This window comes from Cololabis saira, chromosome 13 (genome assembly GCF_033807715.1).
Source record: "Cololabis saira isolate AMF1-May2022 chromosome 13, fColSai1.1, whole genome shotgun sequence".
Classification (NCBI taxonomy): Eukaryota; Metazoa; Chordata; class Actinopteri; order Beloniformes; family Belonidae; genus Cololabis; species Cololabis saira.
In genome coordinates this window covers 45,985,010-46,004,525 of record NC_084599.1, presented here as the reverse complement: position 1 = coordinate 46,004,525, position 19,516 = coordinate 45,985,010, and the positions used below count along the sequence as shown (strand labels likewise).

Genomic DNA, 19,516 nt, shown 5'->3' with positions numbered 1-19,516 from the left:
CTCATCCACGGTTGTTTCACCACTCTAGGACCTTCCAGGGCTGAGAAACCAGCCCTCAACCTGTTTCAGGCAGTTATGTTTCTTTTTTTCCTGCAAATTTGGACATTTAAAGTGTAGGTGAAAGGAGAATGACTGGCTCTTGGTCAGTTGTGGAAGTGCAACAAAAATGCATTTCTTCACGGGACCCAATGCGAGAAAGAGATGGTCTGCCTTCCTGTCCACCAAGAGCAGGACTGCAGTGGTTTTCCAAGTCAGAATAATGTTATTGTAAAGTCATACATGTTTCCGCCCAGTTTCGAACAGGGGACCTTTCGCGTGTGAGGCGAACGTGATAACCACTACACTACGGAAACTGACATGCTTTGAAAAAGGCGGGCATAATCAAAAAAAATACTATAAAAGATATCTTTCTACAATTCTTGACAGCAAGATGGATACTGCAGGTCAAGTCAAATTTCAAAGAAGTTTCTGATTACAGCTGACAAAGTAATTGCACCGATCCAAAGGATTGTGCTGCAACTTTGAGATACCCAATGCTGCAACAGGAGATTACCACCTTTCCGTTGCCTCTCCGCCACCTCAGTGCAAGGGGAATGTGGATGAAGCCGCGCGATTCTCGGCTGGTTCATCCTGATATAACCAATAAAAATGTTTTATACTTTCCTACAAACCTATTTCACTGTGTTCCAATTGGTCTGAAACGTGCTATAAACCACTTTCTGGAAGAACCTTTTCGGACGTGGAAATTAGTAATTTTCTCCGGTCGCGGTCCGCCAAACTCCCATGTCTGTTATGAAGGTGCCATGTGGCGCTCGTTCACGGTTCGTAATACGAGTCCGAGAACACCACGACAGAGTTTCGAATGTTCTGGAGGGTAGAACAGCGTCTTTCGGCCAGAGTTTTGAACGCTAAATCGCTCGGGTCGGGACTTCCAGCCGAGGACCGGGGATCGACGAAAAAGTGTCCGAAGACGGTGCGCCTTTCTCGGACTCGGTCGGCTGGAAGTCCCGGTCCTCGGCCCGGTTCTCATGAATTTTAGAGGACCTCCAGCGGGGTCTCTGGGACCCCAAAGATGCTCATCCACGGTTGTTTCACCACTCTAGGACCTTCCAGGGCTGAGAAACCAGCCCTCAACCTGTTTCAGGCAGTTATGTTTCTTTTTTTCCTGCAAATTTGGACATTTAAAGTGTAGGTGAAAGGAGAATGACTGGCTCTTGGTCAGTTGTGGAAGTGCAACAAAAATGCATTTCTTCACGGGACCCAATGCGAGAAAGAGATGGTCTGCCTTCCTGTCCACCAAGAGCAGGACTGCAGTGGTTTTCCAAGTCAGAATAATGTTATTGTAAAGTCATACATGTTTCCGCCCAGTTTCGAACAGGGGACCTTTCGCGTGTGAGGCGAACGTGATAACCACTACACTACGGAAACTGACATGCTTTGAAAAAGGCGGGCATAATCAAAAAAAATACTATAAAAGATATCTTTCTACAATTCTTGACAGCAAGATGGATACTGCAGGTCAAGTCAAATTTCAAAGAAGTTTCTGATTACAGCTGACAAAGTAATTGCACCGATCCAAAGGATTGTGCTGCAACTTTGAGATACCCAATGCTGCAACAGGAGATTACCACCTTTCCGTTGCCTCTCCGCCACCTCAGTGCAAGGGGAATGTGGATGAAGCCGCGCGATTCTCGGCTGGTTCATCCTGATATAACCAATAAAAATGTTTTATACTTTCCTACAAACCTATTTCACTGTGTTCCAATTGGTCTGAAACGTGCTATAAACCACTTTCTGGAAGAACCTTTTCGGACGTGGAAATTAGTAATTTTCTCCGGTCGCGGTCCGCCAAACTCCCATGTCTGTTATGAAGGTGCCATGTGGCGCTCGTTCACGGTTCGTAATACGAGTCCGAGAACACCACGACAGAGTTTCGAATGTTCTGGAGGGTAGAACAGCGTCTTTCGGCCAGAGTTTTGAACGCTAAATCGCTCGGGTCGGGACTTCCAGCCGAGGACCGGGGATCGACGAAAAAGTGTCCGAAGACGGTGCGCCTTTCTCGGACTCGGTCGGCTGGAAGTCCCGGTCCTCGGCCCGGTTCTCATGAATTTTAGAGGACCTCCAGCGGGGTCTCTGGGACCCCAAAGATGCTCATCCACGGTTGTTTCACCACTCTAGGACCTTCCAGGGCTGAGAAACCAGCCCTCAACCTGTTTCAGGCAGTTATGTTTCTTTTTTTCCTGCAAATTTGGACATTTAAAGTGTAGGTGAAAGGAGAATGACTGGCTCTTGGTCAGTTGTGGAAGTGCAACAAAAATGCATTTCTTCACGAGACCCAATGCGAGAAAGAGATGGTCTGCCTTCCTGTCCACCAAGAGCAGGACTGCAGTGGTTTTCCAAGTCAGAATAATGTTATTGTAAAGTCATACATGTTTCCGCCCAGTTTCGAACAGGGGACCTTTCGCGTGTGAGGCGAACGTGATAACCACTACACTACGGAAACTGACATGCTTTGAAAAAGGCGGGCATAATCAAAAAAAATACTATAAAAGATATCTTTCTACAATTCTTGACAGCAAGATGGATACTGCAGGTCAAGTCAAATTTCAAAGAAGTTTCTGATTACAGCTGACAAATTAATTGCACCGATCCAAAGGATTGTGCTGCAACTTTGAGATACCCAATGCTGCAACAGGAGATTACCACCTTTCCGTTGCCTCTCCGCCACCTCAGTGCAAGGGGAATGTGGATGAAGCCGCGCGATTCTCGGCTGGTTCATCCTGATATAACCAATAAAAATGTTTTATACTTTCCTACAAACCTATTTCACTGTGTTCCAATTGGTCTGAAACGTGCTATAAACCACTTTCTGGAAGAACCTTTTCGGACGTGGAAATTAGTAATTTTCTCCGGTCGCGGTCCGCCAAACTCCCATGTCTGTTATGAAGGTGCCATGTGGCGCTCGTTCACGGTTCGTAATACGAGTCCGAAAACACCACGACAGAGTTTCGAATGTTCTGGAGGGTAGAACAGCGTCTTTCGGCCAGAGTTTTGAACGCTAAATCGCTCGGGTCGGGACTTCCAGCCGAGGACCGGGGATCGACGAAAAAGTGTCCGAAGACGGTGCGCCTTTCTCGTACTCGGTCGGCTGGAAGTCCCGGTCCTCGGCCCGGTTCTCATGAATTTTAGAGGACCTCCAGCGGGGTCTCTGGGACCCCAAAGATGCTCATCCACGGTTGTTTCACCACTCTAGGACCTTCCAGGGCTGAGAAACCAGCCCTCAACCTGTTTCAGGCAGTTATGTTTCTTTTTTTCCTGCAAATTTGGACATTTAAAGTTTAGGTGAAAGGAGAATGACTGGCTCTTGGTCAGTTGTGGAAGTGCAACAAAAATGCATTTCTTCACGAGACCCAATGCGAGAAAGAGATGGTCTGCCTTCCTGTCCACCAAGAGCAGGACTGCAGTGGTTTTCCAAGTCAGAATAATGTTATTGTAAAGTCATACATGTTTCCGCCCAGTTTCGAACAGGGGACCTTTCGCGTGTGAAGCGAACGTGATAAACACTACACTACGGAAACTGACATGCTTGAAAAAGGCGGGCATAATCAAAAAAATACTATAAAAAATATATTTCTACAATTCTTGACAGCAAGATGGATACTGCAGGTCAAGTCAAATTTCAAAGAAGTTTCTGATTACAGCTGACAAAGTAATTGCACCAATCCAAAGGATTGTGCTGCAACTTTGAGATACCCAATGCTGCAACAGGAGATTACCACCTTTCCGTTGCCTCTCCGCCACCTCAGTGCAAGGGGAATGTGGATGAAGCCGCGCGATTCTCGGCTGGTTCATCCGGATATAACCAATAAAAATGTTTTATACTTTCCTAGAAACCTATTTCACTGTGTTCCAATTGGTCTGAAACGTGCTATCAACCACTTTCTGGAAGAACCTTTTCGGACGTGGAAATTAGTAATTTTCTCCGGTCGCGGTCCGCCAAACTCCCATGTCTGTTATGAAGGTGCCATGTGGCGCTCGTTCACGGTTCGTAATACGAGTCCGAAAACACCACGACAGAGTTTCGAATGTTCTGGAGGGTAGAACAGCGTCTTTCGGCCAGAGTTTTGAACGCTAAATCGCTCGGGTCGGGACTTCCAGCCGAGTACCGGGGATCGACGAAAAAGTGTCCGAAGACGGTGCGCCTTTCTCGGACTCGGTCGGCTGGAAGTCCCGGTCCTCGGCCCGGTTCTCATGAATTTTAGAGGACCTCCAGCGGGGTCTCTGGGACCCCAAAGATGCTCATCCACGGTTGTTTCACCACTCTAGGACCTTCCAGGGCTGAGAAACCAGCCCTCAACCTGTTTCAGGCAGTTATGTTTCTTTTTTTCCTGCAAATTTGGACATTTAAAGTGTAGGTGAAAGGAGAATGACTGGCTCTTGGTCAGTTGTGGAAGTGCAACAAAAATGCATTTCTTCACGAGACCCAATGCGAGAAAGAGATGGTCTGCCTTCCTGTCCACCAAGAGCAGGACTGCAGTGGTTTTCCAAGTTAGAATAATGTTATTGTAAAGTCATACATGTTTCCGCCCAGTTTCGAACAGGGGACCTTTCGCGTGTGAGGCGAACGTGATAACCACTACACTACGGAAACTGACATGCTTTGAAAAAGGCGGGCATAATCAAAAAAAATACTATAAAAGATATCTTTCTACAATTCTTGACAGCAAGATGGATACTGCAGGTCAAGTCAAATTTCAAAGAAGTTTCTGATTACAACTGACAAAGTAATTGCACCAATCCAAAGGATTGTGCTGCAACTTTGAGATACCCAATGCTGCAACAGGAGATTACCACCTTTCCGTTGCCTCTCCGCCACCTCAGTGCAAGGGGAATGTGGATGAAGCCGCGCGATTCTCGGCTGGTTCATCCAGATATAACCAATAAAAATGTTTTATACTTTCCTAAAAACCTATTTCACTGTGTTCCAATTGGTCTGAAACGTGCTATAAACCACTTTCTGGAAGAACCTTTTCGGACGTGGAAATTAGTAATTTTCTCCGGTCGCGGTCCGCCAAAGTCCCATGTCTGTTATGAAGGTGCCATGTGGCGCTCGTTCACGGTTCGTAATATGAGTCCGAGAACACCACGACAGAGTTTCGAATGTTCTGGAGGGTAGAACAGCGTCTTTCGGCCAGAGTTTTGAACGCTAAATCGCTCGGGTCGGGACTTCCAGCCGAGGACCGGGGATCGACGAAAATGTGTACGAAGACGGTGCGCCTTTCTCGGACTCGGTCGGCTGGAAGTCCCGGTCCTCGGCCCGGTTCTCATGAATTTTAGAGGACCTCCAGCGGGGTCTCTGGGACCCCAAAGATGCTCATCCACGGTTGTTTCACCACTCTAGGACCTTCCAGGGCTGAGAAACCAGCCCTCAACCTGTTTCAGGCAGTTATGTTTCTTTTTTTCCTGCAAATTTGGACATTTAAAGTGTAGGTGAAAGGAGAATGACTGGCTCTTGGTCAGTTGTGGAAGTGCAACAAAAATGCATTTCTTCACGAGACCCAATGCGAGAAAGAGATGGTCTGCCTTCCTGTCCACCAAGAGCAGGACTGCAGTGGTTTTCCAAGTCAGAATAATGTTATTGTAAAGTCATACATGTTTCCGCCCAGTTTCGAACAGGTGACCTTTCGCGTGTGAGGCGAACGTGATAACCACTACACTACGGAAACTGACATGCTTTGAAAAAGGCGGGCATAATCAAAAAAAATACTATAAAAGATATCTTTCTACAATTTTTGACAGCAAGATGGATACTGCAGGTCAAGTCAAATTTCAAAGAAGTTTCTGATTACAGCTGACAAAGTAATTGCACCAATCCAAAGGATTGTGCTGCAACTTTGAGATACCCAATGCTGCAACAGGAGATTACCACCTTTCCGTTGCCTCTCCGCCACCTCAGTGCAAGGGGAATGTGGATGAAGCCGCGCGATTCTCGGCTGGTTCATCCGGATATAACCAATAAAAATGTTTTATACTTTCCTACAAACCTATTTCACTGTGTTCCAATTGGTCTGAAACGTGCTATAAACCACTTTCTGGAAGAACCTTTTCGGACGTGGAAATTAGTAATTTTCTCCGGTCGCGGTCCGCCAAACTCCCATGTCTGTTATGAAGGTGCCATGTGGCGCTCGTTCACGGTTCGTAATACGAGTCCGAAAACACCACGACAGAGTTTCGAATGTTCTGGAGGGTAGAACAGCGTCTTTCGGCCAGAGTTTTGAACGCTAAATCGCTCGGGTCGGGACTTCCAGCCGAGGACCGGGGATCGACGAAAAAGTTTCCGAAGACGGTGCGCCTTTCTCGGACTCGGTCGGCTGGAAGTCCCGGTCCTCGGCCCGGTTCTCATGAATTTTAGAGGACCTCCAGCGGGGTCTCTGGGACCCCAAAGATGCTCATCCACGGTTGTTTCACCACTCTAGGACCTTCCAGGGCTGAGAAACCAGCCCTCAACCTGTTTCAGGCAGTTATGTTTCTTTTTTTCCTGCAAATTTGGACATTTAAAGTGTAGGTGAAAGGAGAATGACTGGCTCTTGGTCAGTTGTGGAAGTGCAACAAAAATGCATTTCTTCACGAGACCCAATGCGAGAAAGAGATGGTCTGCCTTCCTGTCCACCAAGAGCAGGACTGCAGTGGTTTTCCAAGTCAGAATAATGTTATTGTAAAGTCATACATGTTTCCGCCCAGTTTCGAACAGGGGACCTTTCGCGTGTGAGGCTAACGTGATAACCACTACACTACGGAAACTGACATGCTTTGAAAAAGGCGGGCATAATCAAAAAAATACTATAAAAAATATATTTCTACAATTCTTGACAGCAAGATGGATACTGCAGGTCAAGTCAAATTTCAAAGAAGTTTCTGATTACAGCTGACAAAGTAATTGCACCAATCCAAAGGATTGTGCTGCAACTTTGAGATACCCAATGCTGCAACAGGAGATTACCACCTTTCCGTTGCCTCTCCGCCACCTCAGTGCAAGGGGAATGTGGATGAAGCCGCGCGATTCTCGGCTGGTTCATCCGGATATAACCAATAAAAATGTTTTATACTTTCCTACAAACCTATTTCACTGTGTTCCAATTGGTCTGAAACGTGCTATAAACCACTTTCTGGAAGAACCTTTTCGGAAGTGGAAATTAGTAATTTTCTCCGGTCGCGGTCCGCCAAACTCCCATGTCTGTTATGAAGGTGCCATGTGGCGCTCGTTCACGGTTCGTAATACGAGTCCGAAAACACCACGACAGAGTTTCGAATGTTCTGGAGGGTAGAACAGCGTCTTTCGGCCAGAGTTTTGAACGCTAAATCGCTCGGGTCGGGACTTCCAGCCGAGGACCGGGGATCGACGAAAAAGTTTCCGAAGACGGTGCGCCTTTCTCGGACTCGGTCGGCTGGAAGTCCCGGTCCTCGGCCCGGTTCTCATGAATTTTAGAGGACCTCCAGCGGGGTCTCTGGGACCCCAAAGATGCTCATCCACGGTTGTTTCACCACTCTAGGACCTTCCAGGGCTGAGAAACCAGCCCTCAACCTGTTTCAGGCAGTTATGTTTCTTTTTTTCCTGCAAATTTGGACATTTAAAGTGTAGGTGAAAGGAGAATGACTGGCTCTTGGTCAGTTGTGGAAGTGCAACAAAAATGCATTTCTTCACGAGACCCAATGCGAGAAAGAGATGGTCTGCCTTCCTGTCCACCAAGAGCAGGACTGCAGTGGTTTTCCAAGTCAGAATAATGTTATTGTAAAGTCATACATGTTTCCGCCCAGTTTCGAACAGGGGACCTTTCGCGTGTGAGGCTAACGTGATAACCACTACACTACGGAAACTGACATGCTTTGAAAAAGGCGGGCATAATCAAAAAAATACTATAAAAAATATATTTCTACAATTCTTGACAGCAAGATGGATACTGCAGGTCAAGTCAAATTTCAAAGAAGTTTCTGATTACAGCTGACAAAGTAATTGCACCAATCCAAAGGATTGTGCTGCAACTTTGAGATACCCAATGCTGCAACAGGAGATTACCACCTTTCCGTTGCCTCTCCGCCACCTCAGTGCAAGGGGAATGTGGATGAAGCCGCGCGATTCTCGGCTGGTTCATCCGGATATAACCAATAAAAATGTTTTATACTTTCCTACAAACCTATTTCACTGTGTTCCAATTGGTCTGAAACGTGCTATAAACCACTTTCTGGAAGAACCTTTTCGGAAGTGGAAATTAGTAATTTTCTCCGGTCGCGGTCCGCCAAACTCCCATGTCTGTTATGAAGGTGCCATGTGGCGCTCGTTCACGGTTCGTAATACGAGTCCGAAAACACCACGACAGAGTTTCGAATGTTCTGGAGGGTAGAACAGCGTCCTTCGGCCAGAGTTTTGAACGCTAAATCGCTCGGGTCGGGACTTCCAGCCGAGGACCGGGGATCGACGAAAAAGTGTCCGAAGACGGTGCGCCTTTCTCGGACTCGGTCGGCTGGAAGTCCCGGTCCTCGGCCCGGTTCTCATGAATTTTAGAGGACCTCCAGCGGGGTCTCTGGGACCCCAAAGATGCTCATCCACGGTTGTTTCACCCCTCTAGGACCTTCCAGGGCTGAGAAACCAGCCCTCAACCTGTTTCAGGCAGTTATGTTTCTTTTTTTCCTGCAAATTTGGACATTTAAAGTTTAGGTGAAAGGAGAATGACTGGCTCTTGGTCAGTTGTGGAAGTGCAACAAAAATGCATTTCTTCACGAGACGCAATGCGAGAAAGAGATGGTCTGCCTTCCTGTCCACCAAGAGCAGGACTGCAGTGGTTTTCCAAGTCAGAATAATGTTATTGTAAAGTCATACATGTTTCCGCCCAGTTTCGAACAGGGGACCTTTCGCATGTGAGGCGAACGTGATAACCACTACACTACGGAAACTGACATGCTTTGAAAAAGGCGGGCATAATCAAAAAAATACTATAAAAAATATATTTCTACAATTCTTGACAGCAAGATGGATACTGCAGGTCAAGTCAAATTTCAAAGAAGTTTCTGATTACAGCTGACAAAGTAATTGCACCAATCCAAAGGATTGTGCTGCAACTTTGAGATACCCAATGCTGCAACAGGAGATTACCACCTTTCCGTTGCCTCTCCGCCACCTCAGTGCAAGGGGAATGTGGATGAAGCCGCGCGATTCTCGGCTGGTTCATCCGGATATAACCAATAAAAATGTTTTATACTTTCCTACAAACCTATTTCACTGTGTTCCAATTGGTCTGAAACGTGCTATAAACCACTTTCTGGAAGAACCTTTTCGGACGTGGAAATTAGTAATTTTCTCCGGTCGCGGTCCGCCAAACTCCCATGTCTGTTATGAAGGTGCCATGTGGCGCTCGTTCACGGTTCGTAATACGAGTCCGAAAACACCACGACAGAGTTTCGAATGTTCTGGAGGGTAGAACAGCGTCTTTCGGCCAGAGTTTTGAACGCTAAATCGCTCGGGTCGGGACTTCCAGCCGAGGACCGGGGATCGACGAAAAAGTGTCCGAAGACGGTGCGCCTTTCTCGTACTCGGTCGGCTGGAAGTCCCGGTCCTCGGCCCGGTTCTCATGAATTTTAGAGGACCTCCAGCGGGGTCTCTGGGACCCCAAAGATGCTCATCCACGGTTGTTTCACCACTCTAGGACCTTCCAGGGCTGAGAAACCAGCCCTCAACCTGTTTCAGGCAGTTATGTTTCTTTTTTTCCTGCAAATTTGGACATTTAAAGTGTAGGTGAAAGGAGAATGACTGGCTCTTGGTCAGTTGTGGAAGTGCAACAAAAATGCATTTCTTCACGAGACCCAATGCGAGAAAGAGATGGTCTGCCTTCCTGTCCACCAAGAGCAGGACTGCAGTGGTTTTCCAAGTCAGAATAATGTTATTGTAAAGTCATACATGTTTCCGCCCAGTTTCGAACAGGGGACCTTTCGCGTGTGAGGCGAACGTGATAACCACTACACTACGGAAACTGACATGCTCTGAAAAAGGCGGGCATAATAAAAAAAAATACTATAAAAGATATCTTTCTACAATTTTTGACAGCAAGATGGATACTGCAGGTCAAGTCAAATTTCAAAGAAGTTTCTGATTACAGCTGACAAAGTAATTGCACCAATCCAAAGGATTGTGCTGCAACTTTGAGATACCCAATGCTGCAACAGGAGATTACCACCTTTCCGTTGCCTCTCCGCCACCTCAGTGCAAGGGGAATGTGGATGAAGCCGCGCGATTCTCGGCTGGTTCATCCGGATATAACCAATAAAAATGTTTTATACTTTCCTAGAAACCTATTTCACTGTGTTCCAATTGGTCTGAAACGTGCTATAAACCACTTTCTGGAAGAACCTTTTCGGACGTGGAAATTAGTAATTTTCTCCGGTCGCGGTCCGCCAAACTCCCATGTCTGTTATGAAGGTGCCATGTGGCGCTCGTTCACGGTTCGTAATACGAGTCCGAAAACACCACGACAGAGTTTCGAATGTTCTGGAGGGTAGAACAGCGTCTTTCGGCCAGAGTTTTGAACGCTAAATCGCTCGGGTCGGGACTTCCAGCCGAGGACCGGGGATCGACGAAAAAGTGTCCGAAGACGGTGCGCCTTTCTCGGACTCGGTCGGCTGGAAGTCCCGGTCCTCGGCCCGGTTCTCATGAATTTTAGAGGACCTCCAGCGGGGTCTCTGGGACCCCAAAGATGCTCATCCACGGTTGTTTCACCACTCTAGGACCTTCCAGGGCTGAGAAACCAGCCCTCAACCTGTTTCAGGCAGTTATGTTTCTTTTTTTCCTGCAAATTTGGACATTTAAAGTGTAGGTGAAAGGAGAATGACTGGCTCTTGGTCAGTTGTGGAAGTGCAACAAAAATGCATTTCTTCACGAGACCCAATGCGAGAAAGAGATGGTCTGCCTTCCTGTCCACCAAGAGCAGGACTGCAGTGGTTTTCCAAGTCAGAATAATGTTATTGTAAAGTCATACATGTTTCCGCCCAGTTTCGAACAGGGGACCTTTCGCGTGTGAGGCGAACGTGATAACCACTACACTACGGAAACTGACATGCTTTGAAAAAGGCGGGCATAATCAAAAAAAATACTATAAAAGATATCTTTCTACAATTTTTGACAGCAAGATGGATACTGCAGGTCAAGTCAAATTTCAAAGAAGTTTCTGATTACAGCTGACAAAGTAATTGCACCAATCCAAAGGATTGTGCTGCAACTTTGAGATACCCAATGCTGCAACAGGAGATTACCACCTTTCCGTTGCCTCTCCGCCACCTCAGTGCAAGGGGAATGTGGATGAAGCCGCGCGATTCTCGGCTGGTTCATCCTGATATAACCAATAAAAATGTTTTATACTTTCCTACAAACCTATTTCACTGTGTTCCAATTGGTCTGAAACGTGCTATAAACCACTTTCTGGAAGAACCTTTTCGGACGTGGAAATTAGTAATTTTCTCCGGTCGCGGTCCGCCAAACTCCCATGTCTGTTATGAAGGTGCCATGTGGCGCTCGTTCACGGTTCGTAATACGAGTCCGAGAACACCACGACAGAGTTTCGAATGTTCTGGAGGGTAGAACAGCGTCTTTCGGCCAGAGTTTTGAACGCTAAATCGCTCGGGTCGGGACTTCCAGCCGAGGACCGGGGATCGACGAAAAAGTGTCCGAAGACGGTGCGCCTTTCTCGGACTTGGTCGGCTGGAAGTCCCGGTCCTCGGCCCGGTTCTCATGAATTTTAGAGGACCTCCAGCGGGGTCTCTGGGACCCCAAAGATGCTCATCCACGGATGTTTCACCACTCTAGGACCTTCCAGGGCTGAGAAACCAGCCCTCAACCTGTTTCAGGCAGTTATGTTTCTTTTTTTCCTGCAAATTTGGACATTTAAAGTGTAGGTGAAAGGAGAATGACTGGCTCTTGGTCAGTTGTGGAAGTGCAACAAAAATGCATTTCTTCACGAGACCCAATGCGAGAAAGAGATGGTCTGCCTTCCTGTCCACCAAGAGCAGGACTGCAGTGGTTTTCCAAGTCAGAATAATGTTATTGTAAAGTCATACATGTTTCCGCCCAGTTTCGAACAGGGGACCTTTCGCGTGTGAGGCGAACGTGATAACCACTACACTACGGAAACTGACATGCTTTGAAAAAGGCGGGCATAATCAAAAAAATACTATAAAAGATATCTTTCTACAATTCTTGACAGCAAGATGGATACTGCAGGTCAAGTCAAATTTCAAAGAAGTTTCTGATTACAGCTGACAAAGTAATTGCACCAATCCAAAGGATTGTGCTGCAACTTTGAGATACCCAATGCTGCAACAGGAGATTACCACCTTTCCGCTGGCTCTCCGCCACCTCAACGCAATGGGAATGTGGATGAAGCTGCGCAATTCTCGGCTGGTTCATCCGGATATAACCAATACAAATGTTTTATACTTTCCTACAAACCTATTTCACTGTGTTCCAATTGGTCTGAAACGTGCTATAAACCACTTTCTGGAAGAACCTTTTCGGACGTGGAAATTAGTAATTTTCTCTGGTCGCGGTCCGCCAAACTCCCATGTCTGTTATGAAGGTGCCATGTGGCGCTCGTTCACGGTTCGTAATACGAGTCCGAGAACACCACGACAGAGTTTCGAATGTTCTGGAGAGTAGAACAGCGTCTTTCGGCCAGAGTTTTGAACGCTAAATCGCTCGGGTCGGGACTTCCAGCCGAGGACCGGGGATCGACGAAAAAGTGTCCGAAGACGGTGCGCCTTTCTCGGACTCGGTCGGCTGGAAGTCCCGGTCCTCGGCCCGGTTCTCATGAATTTTAGAGGACCTCCAGCGGGGTCTCTGGGACCCCAAAGATGCTCATCCACGGTTGTTTCACCACTCTAGGACCTTCCAGGGCTGAGAAACAAGCCCTCAACCTGTTTCAGGCAGTTATGTTTCTTTTTTTCCTTCAAAATTTGGACATTTAAAGTGTAGGTGAAAGGAGAATGACTGGCTCTTGGTCAGTTGTGGAAGTGCAACAAAAATGCATTTCTTCACGAGACCCAATGCCAGAAAGAGAGGGTCTGCCTTCCTGTCCACCAAGAGCAGGACTGCAGTGGTTTTCCAAGTCAGAATAATTTTATTGTAAAGTCATACATGTTTCCGCCCAGTTTCGAACAGGGGACCTTTCGCGTGTGAGGCGAACGTGATAACCACTACACTACGGAAACTGACATGCTTTGAAAAAGGCGGGCATAATCAAAAAAATACTATAAAAAATATCTTTCTACAATTCTTGACAGCAAGATGGATACTGCAGGTCAAGTCAAATTTCAAAGAAGTTTCTGATTACAGCTGACAAAGTAATTGCACCAATCCAAAGGATTGTGCTGCAACTTTGAGATACCCAATGCTGCAACAGGAGATTACCACCTTTCCGTTGCCTCTGCGCCACCTCAGTGCAAGGGGAATGTGGATGAAGGCGCCCGATTCTCGGCTGGTTCATCCAGATATAACCAATAAAAATGTTTTATACTTTCCTACAAACCTATTTCACTGTGTTCCAATTGGTCTGAAACGTGCTATAAGCCACTTTCTGGAAGAACCTTTTCGGACGTGGAAATTAGTAATTTTCTCCGGTCGCGGTCCGCCAAACTCCCATGTCTGTTATGAAGGTGCCATGTGGCGCTCGTTCACGGTTCGTAATACGAGTCCGAGAACACCACGACAGAGTTTCTAATGTTCTGGAGGGTAGAACAGCGTCTTTCGGCCAGAGTTTTGAACGCTAAATCGCTCGGGTCGGGACTTCCAGCCGAGGACCGGGGATCGACGAAAAAGTGTCCGAAGACGGTGCGCCTTTCTCGGACTCGGTCGGCTGGAAGTCCCGGTCCTCGGCCCGGTTCTCATGAATTTTAGAGGACCTCCAGCGGGGTCTCTGGGACCCCAAAGACGCTCATCCACGGTTGTTTCACCACTCTAGGACCTTCCAGGGCTGAGAAACCAGCCCTCAACCTGTTTCAGGCAGTTATGTTTCTTTTTTTCCTGCAAATTTGGACATTTAAAGTGTAGGTCAAAGGAGAATGACTGGCTCTCGGTCAGTTGTGGAAGTGCAACAAAAATGCATTTCTTCACGAGACCCAATGCCAGAAAGTGAGGGTCTGCCTTCCTGTCCACCAAGAGCAGGACTGCAGTGGTTTTCCAAGTCAGAATAATTTTATTGTAAAGTCATACATGTTTCCGCCCAGTTTCGAACAGGGGACCTTTCGCATGTGAGGCGAACGTGATAACCACTACACTACGGAAACTGACATGCTTTGCAAAAGGCGGGCATAATAAAAAAAATACTATAAAAAATATCTTTCTACAATTCTTGACAGCAAGATGGATACTGCAGGTCAAGTCAAATTTCAAAGAAGTTTCTGATTACAGCTGACAAAGTAATTGCACCAATCCAAAGGATTGTGCTGCAACTTTGAGATACCCAATGCTGCAACAGGAGATAACCACCTTTCCGCTGGCTCTCCGCCACCTCAGTGCAAGGGGAATGTGGATGAAGCCGCCCGATTCTCGGCTGGTTCATCCAGATATAACCAATAAAAATGTTTTATACTTTCCTACAAACCTATTTCACTGTGTTCCAATTGGTCTGAAACGTGCTATAAGCCACTTTCTGGAAGAACCTTTTCGGACGTGGAAATTAGTAATTTTCTCCGGTCGCGGTCCGCCAAACTCCCATGTCTGTTATGAAGGTGCCATGTGGCGCTCGTTCACGGTTCGTAATACGAGTCCGAGAACACCACGACAGAGTTTCGAATGTTCTGGAGGGTAGAACAGCGTCTTTCGGCCAGAGTTTTGAACGCTAAATCGCTCGGGTCGGGACTTCCAGCCGAGGACCGGGGATCGACGAAAAAGTGTCCGAAGACGGTGCGCCTTTCTCGGACTCGGTCGGCTGGAAGTCCCGGTCCTCGGCCCGGTTCTCATGAATTTTAGAGGACCTCCAGCGGGGTCTCTGGGACCCCAAAGATGCTCATCCACGGTTGTTTCACCACTCTAGGACCTTCCAGGGCTGAGAAACCAGCCCTCAACCTGTTTCAGGCAGTTATGTTTCTTTTTTTCCTGCAAATTTGGACATTTAAAGTGTAGGTGAAAGGAGAATGACTGGCTCTTGGTCAGTTGTGGAAGTGCAACAAAAATGCATTTCTTCACGAGACGCAATGTGAGAAAGAGATGGTCTGCCTTCCTGTCCACCAAGAGCAGGACTGCAGTGGTTTTCCAAGTCAGAATAATGTTATTGTAAAGTCATACATGTTTCTGCCCAGTTTCGAACAGGGGACCTTTCGCGTGTGAGGCGAACGTGATAACCACTACACTACGGAAACTGACATGCTTTGACAAAGGCGGGCATAATCAAAAAAAATACTATAAAAGATATCTTTCTACAATTCTTGACAGCAAGATGGATACTGCAGGTCAAGTCAAATTTCAAAGAAGTTTCTGATTACAGCTGACAAAGTAATTGCACCAATCCAAAGGATTGTGCTGCAACTTTGAGATACCCAATGCTGCAACAGGAGATTACCACCTTTCCGTTGCCTCTCCGCCACCTCAGTGCAAGGGGAATGTGGATGAAGCCGCGCGATTCTCGGCTGGTTCATCCGGATATAACCAATAAAAATGTTTTATACTTTCCTACAAACCTATTTAACTGTGTTCCAATTGGTCTGAAACGTGCTATAAACCACTTTCTGGAAGAACCTTTTCGGACGTGGAAATTAGTAATTTTCGCCGGTCGCGGTCCGCCAAACTCCCATGTCTGTTATGAAGGTGCCATGTGGCGCTCGTTCACGGTTCGTAATACGAGTCCGAGAACACCACGACAGAGTTTCGAATGTTCTGGAGGGTAGAACAGCGTCTTTCGGCCAGAGTTTTGAACGCTAAATCGCTCGGGTCGGGACTTCCAGCCGAGGACCGGTGATCGACGAAAAAGTGTACGAAGACGGTGCGCCTTTCTCGGACTCGGTCGGCTGGAAGTCCCGGTCCTCGGCCCGGTTCTCATGAATTTTAGAGGACCTCCAGCGGGGTCTCTGGGACCCCAAAGACGCTCATCCACGGTTGTTTCACCACTCTTGGACCTTCCAGGGCTGAGAAACCAGCCCTCAACCTGTTTCAGGCAGTTATGTTTCTTTTTTTCCTGCAAATTTGGACATTTAAAGTGTAGGTGAAAGGAGAATGACTGGCTCTTGGTCAGTTGTGGAAGTGCAACAAAAATGCATTTCTTCACGAGACCCAATGCCAGAAAGAGAGGGTCTGCCTTCCTGTCCCTGTGCACCAAGAAGATGACTCCAGTGGTTTTCCAAGTCCAGAAAATGTTATTGTAAAGTCATACATGTTTCCACCCAGTTTCGAACAGGGGACCTTTCGCGTGTGAGGCGAACGTGATAACCACTACACTACGGAAACTGACATGCTTTGAAAAAGGCGGGCATAATCAAAAAAATACTATAAAAAATCTCTTGCCACAATTCTTGACAGCAAGATGGATACTGCAGGTCAAGTCATAGTTCAAAGAAGTTTCTGATTACAGCTGACAAAGTAATTGCACCAATCCAAAGGATTGTGCTGCAACTTTGAGATACCCAATGCTGCAACAGGAGATTACCACCTTTCCGTTGCCTCTCCGCCACCTCAGTGCAAGGGGAATGTGGATGAAGCCGCGCGATTCTCGGCTGGTTCATCCGGATATAACCAATAAAAATGTTTTATACTTTCCTACAAACCTATTTAACTGTGTTCCAATTGGTCTGAAACGTGCTATAAACCACTTTCTGGAAGAACCTTTTCGGACGTGGAAATTAGTAATTTTCTCCGGTCGCGGTCCGCCAAACTCCCATGTCTGTTATGAAGGTGCCATGTGGCGCTCGTTCACGGTTCGTAATACGAGTCCGAGAACACCACGACAGAGTTTCGAATGTTCTGGAGAGTAGAACAGCGTCTTTCGGCCAGAGTTTTGAACGCTAAATCGCTCGGGTCGGGACTTCCAGCCGAGGACCGGGGATCGACGAAAAAGTGTCCGAAGACGGTGCGCCTTTCTCGGACTCGGTCGGCTGGAAGTCCCGGTCCTCGGCCCGGTTCTCATGAATTTTAGAGGACCTCCAGCGGGGTCTCTGGGACCCCAAAGATGCTCATCCACGGTTGTTTCACCACTCTAGGACCTTCCAGGGCTGAGAAACCAGCCCTCAACCTGTTTCAGGCAGTTATGTTTCTTTTTTTCCTGCAAATTTGGACATTTAAAGTGTAGGTGAAAGGAGAATGACTGGCTCTTGGTCAGTTGTGGAAGTGCAACAAAAATGCATTTCTTCACGAGACCCAATGCGAGAAAGAGATGGTCTGCCTTCCTGTCCACCAAGAGCAGGACTGCAGTGGTTTTCCAAGTCAGAATAATGTTATTGTAAAGTCATACATGTTTCCGCCCAGTTTCGAACAGGGGACCTTTCGCGTGTGAGGCGAACGTGATAACCACTACACTACGGAAACTGACATGCTTTGAAAAAGGCGGGCATAATCAAAAAAAATACTATAAAAGATATCTTTCTACAATTCTTGACAGCAAGATAGATACTGCAGGTCAAGTCAAAGTTCAAAGAAGTTTCTGATTACAGCTGACAAAGTAATTGCACCAATCCAAAGGATTGTGCTGCAACTTTGAGATACCCAATGCTGCAACAGGAGATTACCACCTTTCCGTTGCCTCTCCGCCACCTCAGCGCAAGGGGAATGTGGATGAAGCCGCCCGATTCTCGGCTGGTTCATCCAGATATAACCAATAAAAATGTTTTATACTTTCCTACAAACCTATTTCACTGTGTTCCAATTGGTCTGAAACGTGCTATAAACCACTTTCTGGAAGAACCTTTTCGGACGTGGAAATTGGTAATTTTCTCCGGTCGCGGTCCGCAAAACTCCCATGTCTGTTATGAAGGTGCCATGTGGCGCTCGTTCACGGTTCGTAATACGAGTCCGAGAACACCACGACAGAGTTTAGAATGTTCTGGAGGGTAGAACAGCGTCTTTCGGCCAGAGTTTTGAACGCTAAATCGCTCGGGTCGGGACTTCCAGCCGAGGACTGGGGATCGACGAAAAAGTGTCCGAAGACGGTGCACCTTTCTCGGACTTGGTCGGCTGGAAGTCCCGGTCCTCGGCCCGGTTCTCATGAATTTTAGAGGATCTCCAGCGAGATCTCTGGGACCCCAAAGATGCTCATCCACGGTTGTTTCACCTCTTTGGGACCTTCCAGGGCTGAGAAACCAGCCCTCAGCCTGTTTCAGGCAGTTATGTTTCTTTTTTTCCTGCAAATTTGGACATTTAAAGTGTAGGTGAAAGGAGAATGACTGGTTCTTGGTCAGTTGTGGAAGTGCAACAAAAATGCATTTCTTCACAAGACCCAATGCGAGAAAGAGATGGTCTGCCTTCCTGTCCCTGTGCACCAAGAAGATGACTCCAGTGGTTTTCCAAGTCCAGAAAATGTTATTGTAAAGTCATACATGTTTCCACCCAGTTTCGAACAGGGGACCTTTCGCGTGTGAGGCGAACGTGATAACCACTACACTACGGAAACTGACATGCTTTGAAAAAGGCGGGCATAATCAAAAAAATACTATAAAAAATCTCTTGCCACAATTCTTGACAGCAAGATGGATACTGCAGGTCAAGTCATAGTTCAAAGAAGTTTCTGATTACAGCTGACAAAGTAATTGCACCAATCCAAAGGATTGTGCTGCAACTTTGAGATACCCAATGCTGCAACAGGAGATTACCACCTTTCCGCTGGCTCTCCGCCACCTCAGTGCAAGGGCAATGTGGGTGAAGCCGCGCGATTCTCGGCTGGTTCCCCAGATATAACCAATAAAAATGTTTTATACTTTCCTACAAACCTTTTTCACTGTGTTCCAATTGGTCTGAAACGTGCTCTAAACCACTTTCTGGAAGAACCTTTTCGGACGTGGAAATTAGTAATTTTCTCCGGTCGCGGTCCGCCAAACTCCCATGTCTGTTATGAAGGTGCCATGCGGCGCTCGTTCACGGTTCGTAATACGAGTCCGAGAACACAACGACAGAGTTTAGAATGTTCTGGAGGGTAGAACAGCGTCTTTCGGCCAAATTTTGAACGCTAAATCGCTCGGGTCGGGACTTCCAGCCGAGGACCGGGGATCGACGAAAAAGTGTCCGAAGACGGTGCGCCTTTCTCGTACTCGGTCGGCTGGAAGTCCCGGTCCTCGGCCCGGTTCTCATGAATTTTAGAGGACCTCCAGCGGGGTCTCTGGGACCCCAAAGGTGCTCATCCATGGTTGTTTCACCTCTTTAGGACCTTCCAGGGCTGAGAAACCAGCCCTCAGCCTGTTTCAGGCAATTGTGTTTCTTTTTTTCCTGCAAATTTGGACATTTAAAGTGTAGGTGAAAGGAGAATGACTGGCTCTTGGTCAGTTGTGGAAGTGCAACAAA

At 47.1% G+C, this 19,516-nt stretch overlaps 15 non-coding genes across 15 annotated transcripts; all 15 read right to left on the bottom strand.

The window, feature by feature from the left end:
• Positions 1–280: 280 nt before the first annotated feature.
• trnav-cac (transfer RNA valine (anticodon CAC)) lies at positions 281–353 on the bottom strand. Its single transcript has one exon. It is a non-coding gene; the product is annotated as a tRNA-Val (tRNA).
• A 1,002-nt stretch (positions 354–1,355) lies between these two features.
• trnav-cac (transfer RNA valine (anticodon CAC)) lies at positions 1,356–1,428 on the bottom strand. Its single transcript has one exon. It is a non-coding gene; the product is annotated as a tRNA-Val (tRNA).
• Positions 1,429–2,430: 1,002 nt separating this feature from the next.
• Positions 2,431–2,503, bottom strand: trnav-cac (transfer RNA valine (anticodon CAC)). The gene has a single exon. It is a non-coding gene; the product is annotated as a tRNA-Val (tRNA).
• Positions 2,504–4,578: 2,075 nt separating this feature from the next.
• trnav-cac (transfer RNA valine (anticodon CAC)) lies at positions 4,579–4,651 on the bottom strand. The gene has a single exon. It is a non-coding gene; the product is annotated as a tRNA-Val (tRNA).
• Positions 4,652–5,653: 1,002 nt separating this feature from the next.
• Positions 5,654–5,726, bottom strand: trnav-cac (transfer RNA valine (anticodon CAC)). The gene has a single exon. It is a non-coding gene; the product is annotated as a tRNA-Val (tRNA).
• A 3,150-nt stretch (positions 5,727–8,876) lies between these two features.
• On the bottom strand, positions 8,877–8,949 carry trnav-cac (transfer RNA valine (anticodon CAC)). The gene has a single exon. It is a non-coding gene; the product is annotated as a tRNA-Val (tRNA).
• A 1,001-nt stretch (positions 8,950–9,950) lies between these two features.
• trnav-cac (transfer RNA valine (anticodon CAC)) lies at positions 9,951–10,023 on the bottom strand. Its single transcript has one exon. It is a non-coding gene; the product is annotated as a tRNA-Val (tRNA).
• A 1,002-nt stretch (positions 10,024–11,025) lies between these two features.
• Positions 11,026–11,098, bottom strand: trnav-cac (transfer RNA valine (anticodon CAC)). The gene has a single exon. It is a non-coding gene; the product is annotated as a tRNA-Val (tRNA).
• A 1,002-nt stretch (positions 11,099–12,100) lies between these two features.
• trnav-cac (transfer RNA valine (anticodon CAC)) lies at positions 12,101–12,173 on the bottom strand. The gene has a single exon. It is a non-coding gene; the product is annotated as a tRNA-Val (tRNA).
• Positions 12,174–13,175: 1,002 nt separating this feature from the next.
• On the bottom strand, positions 13,176–13,248 carry trnav-cac (transfer RNA valine (anticodon CAC)). The gene has a single exon. It is a non-coding gene; the product is annotated as a tRNA-Val (tRNA).
• A 1,001-nt stretch (positions 13,249–14,249) lies between these two features.
• trnav-cac (transfer RNA valine (anticodon CAC)) lies at positions 14,250–14,322 on the bottom strand. Its single transcript has one exon. It is a non-coding gene; the product is annotated as a tRNA-Val (tRNA).
• Positions 14,323–15,323: 1,001 nt separating this feature from the next.
• Positions 15,324–15,396, bottom strand: trnav-cac (transfer RNA valine (anticodon CAC)). The gene has a single exon. It is a non-coding gene; the product is annotated as a tRNA-Val (tRNA).
• Positions 15,397–16,404: 1,008 nt separating this feature from the next.
• trnav-cac (transfer RNA valine (anticodon CAC)) lies at positions 16,405–16,477 on the bottom strand. Its single transcript has one exon. It is a non-coding gene; the product is annotated as a tRNA-Val (tRNA).
• Positions 16,478–17,478: 1,001 nt separating this feature from the next.
• trnav-cac (transfer RNA valine (anticodon CAC)) lies at positions 17,479–17,551 on the bottom strand. The gene has a single exon. It is a non-coding gene; the product is annotated as a tRNA-Val (tRNA).
• A 1,008-nt stretch (positions 17,552–18,559) lies between these two features.
• trnav-cac (transfer RNA valine (anticodon CAC)) lies at positions 18,560–18,632 on the bottom strand. Its single transcript has one exon. It is a non-coding gene; the product is annotated as a tRNA-Val (tRNA).
• Between the last annotated feature and the right edge of the window lie 884 nt (positions 18,633–19,516).